This window comes from Limulus polyphemus, unplaced genomic scaffold (genome assembly GCF_000517525.1).
Source record: "Limulus polyphemus unplaced genomic scaffold, Limulus_polyphemus-2.1.2 Scaffold1030, whole genome shotgun sequence".
Taxonomy (NCBI): Eukaryota; Metazoa; Arthropoda; class Merostomata; order Xiphosura; family Limulidae; genus Limulus; species Limulus polyphemus.
In genome coordinates this window covers 1-3,036 of record NW_013666640.1, presented here as the reverse complement: position 1 = coordinate 3,036, position 3,036 = coordinate 1, and the positions used below count along the sequence as shown (strand labels likewise).

The 3,036-nt window shown below is 30.5% G+C and overlaps 1 long non-coding RNA gene across 1 annotated transcript; it reads right to left on the bottom strand.

Moving 5' to 3' along the window:
- Positions 1-605: 605 nt before the first annotated feature.
- LOC111086351 lies at positions 606-2,607 on the bottom strand. The gene is made up of 2 exons (XR_002611081.1): positions 2,494-2,607; positions 606-1,386 (listed from the first exon to the last, which is right to left on the bottom strand). It is a non-coding gene; the product is annotated as an uncharacterized LOC111086351 (long non-coding RNA).
- Between the last annotated feature and the right edge of the window lie 429 nt (positions 2,608-3,036).

Genomic DNA, 3,036 nt, shown 5'->3' with positions numbered 1-3,036 from the left:
GGCTTATATCGCTGCATTAGGCACAGTGGAAGTAGCCCATTGTATAGCCTTGCGTCAAAAACAAACAATATAGTTATCACTTAATATTAAATAGCCGTATATCTAAAACGTTAATTTGATAGTACGTATATAAAACATTGTTTTGTTGTAGGTGTTTCTTGTTTTCCCTGTCTTAGCATACAATAGTAGTCAAACAACAGATGCCATATCATCGTCACCTGTTAGAATACAAAAGTAGTATTTTTCATATGTTTAGTTTAATTCTGTATGAGCAGAAATAGAAACTTGCAGGTAAACCTATTTGTTCATGGCTGGTGGAAGTTGTGGTAACGAACTAATGAGTTTCAAAAAATAACAAATTATTTTTGAAATTAGTCAATGAGTTTCATCGTCTTATATTATGTTACTTTCAACAAGCTACAGATTTTGAAATTCCAACTTATAGTTTGTTTTCCAAGACAACTCCTTCAAAACGCTAAGTTTTCTTAAGAGCTACAAATAATCGGGAGGTGAGTAAAAGGTTATGCCTCAAAAGTATATATTACATAATGTTCTAAAGAAAAACGACTAGTTTTTGTAGAAATGACAAATAAGTAGACACAGTCGACTGTGATTATACAAGTTTATTGAATTTTCCTAAACAGTGTTTAAATATAGAACGTTTTATAAAGAGACATAAATGAACTAGGTTTGTAACAGATTATATGCTAGATAAGGAAACGATTGCCGAAGTGAAATTTCCTACAGATTAGAGTATAAGAAAATAAATATTTTTGTATTATTTTATACCCGAACAATAACTTCAAATTCTTGTCACTTATGAATTGTTTTTTCATGAAATACATATTATCAAAATATTCATAGCAAATTAAATGCTATTCGTTTTAACGTATTTATCAGTGGGTACATAAAGAAATGAAATTTTAGTTTCAATTAATTTAAATTAGTTGACAGATTTCCAGAAGAAACGTAAGTATATCTACACCTACTTTAACAAACTAAAGACAAACAGTTAAAATGGAAAAGACAGGTTGAAAAGGTTTACCGTGTAACAAACTAAAGAAAACAGTTAAAATAAAAAGACAGGTTGTCTCTGACAAAATGATAACTCCGAAGTTTCTATGAAACTCCAGCTTTATACTGTCCCATTCAGTCCATAAATATGTATCACAGTCGTGGATATGTCCAGCAATAAGGATTTTATGTCCAGATGTAAAACTTTTGCCGCCACTAGTAGAGAAGATCATTTGATGTTGGGTGCATGAGTTCCATGTTAATCAGATGTATCTGTGGAAACTGTGGTGGAACAAACCCCGGATCTTTACCACCCATATAATATCTGGCTCGCTGGGAAAGCCCAGTTCTTGATGAACTTGTGTCTGCGTTCTGTAATAAACCATTTCATCAAAATGTCTTTATTTTGTATTTGGTAACTGCCATTAAGTAGTTCTGTGGTTTGACTGGCACCAAATAGAATACAATAAAGTTCATTAATATTTATTATAAATTAGTGCTGTTCAAAATAGAAATAATTCAGCAAAATAGTTGGCATGTAGAACTTTTTGAATTACCAGATAATTAAACTCTTAATGATTTGGGAAACAAGTAAGATAATAAAGTAACTGAAGTTCATACACGTGAAAGTATAACTCAATAATTTGGGTAACAGATCAGATAAAATAACGAAATACCTTAAAAGTTAAGAGTTTGTGCACGTGAATTAATAACTCATTGATTTGGGAAACATTAAATAACGAAGTTAATGTTCCGTATACTCATGAAGTTCGGTTATAGACAATGTTTCTTTGTGTAACTTTGCACATATTGTGTAAAAATATCTTCTCGAGCGTTTGTGTTATGTTACTCAGTGGTTTACATAACATTACGATTAATCCTTATATAATACTATATTTCTATCTGTAGGCAACACTGTACTTTACTTGTATAGAACACTACATTTTTATCTGAACATAACACTATATTTTATGTACGTATATTAGATTTTTATCTTATTACACTTATATTGTTTTATTTGTATATAACACAACATTTGTTTAAATCAAAATTTAACACGTAAATATTAAAGAAACTGCATGTAGATACATAGGGTCCTTCCTGATCAAATATATTAAACTAAGCCACGAAAACAATATTATAAAGCCTGAATTAAACCACTATTGTTAATATTGTTAATATTGTTAATTAATTGCCACCAGCAGCTTACCTAAATGAGTCGGACCTTTTATGTTAAAATAGTGTTTTAATTCATGCTTTACGACGTTTTTTTGTGTATTACTTGGTTTGAATCAAATTATTATTTGTCATAATTTTATATGAAAACAATAACAGAATAAACTTGCATATTTTTCAAATGACTTTTATCTAGATCGTGTTCTAGCATCTGGATCTCAAGTCAGTAGTAACAATTTAAACAGAAGAAACCAGACTGGTGTGAATAGTATGTCATCAGATAAGTTAGGAAACAAAACTTACTCGTTTTTCAGGCTCAGATATCGGGAAATTGAAATATGTCAGAATGTTGGATCGTTCTGTCCCGTATTCAGTTGTCTATACAAGAGGGATAAACGAATACACAAAGTTAAGGTTAATAAAAAACAACAACTGTACATTTGACGAAATGAAAAGTTAGTAACAGGAACTCCTTTAATAGACTAGTCCTTTCCTCCAGATGTATCTACCCACTTTTCTCTTTCCACGCGATAATTCAAACAGGAAAATTGCAATATTTTCTGAGAAACTAATGAGAAACAGAAATTAGGACCATTGATTTTGAAAGTGAATTTTTACCTTGTTTTTGTAGGGGCATTTCATCCTTTTGTTGGGGGAAGCCTATCACATCTAACGCCACTAATTTGTAAAATTCTATAATTTCTCTCCACTTTCCAGATGATACGATATTTATAGTACAAGTTCGCAAGTGTTTACTAATAGACACGTGAAAGCTATTATTTTGGTGTTCTAAACTATATATATATAAGTTTATTTCTTATTGTTTTAGAATGACACAGAACCCTA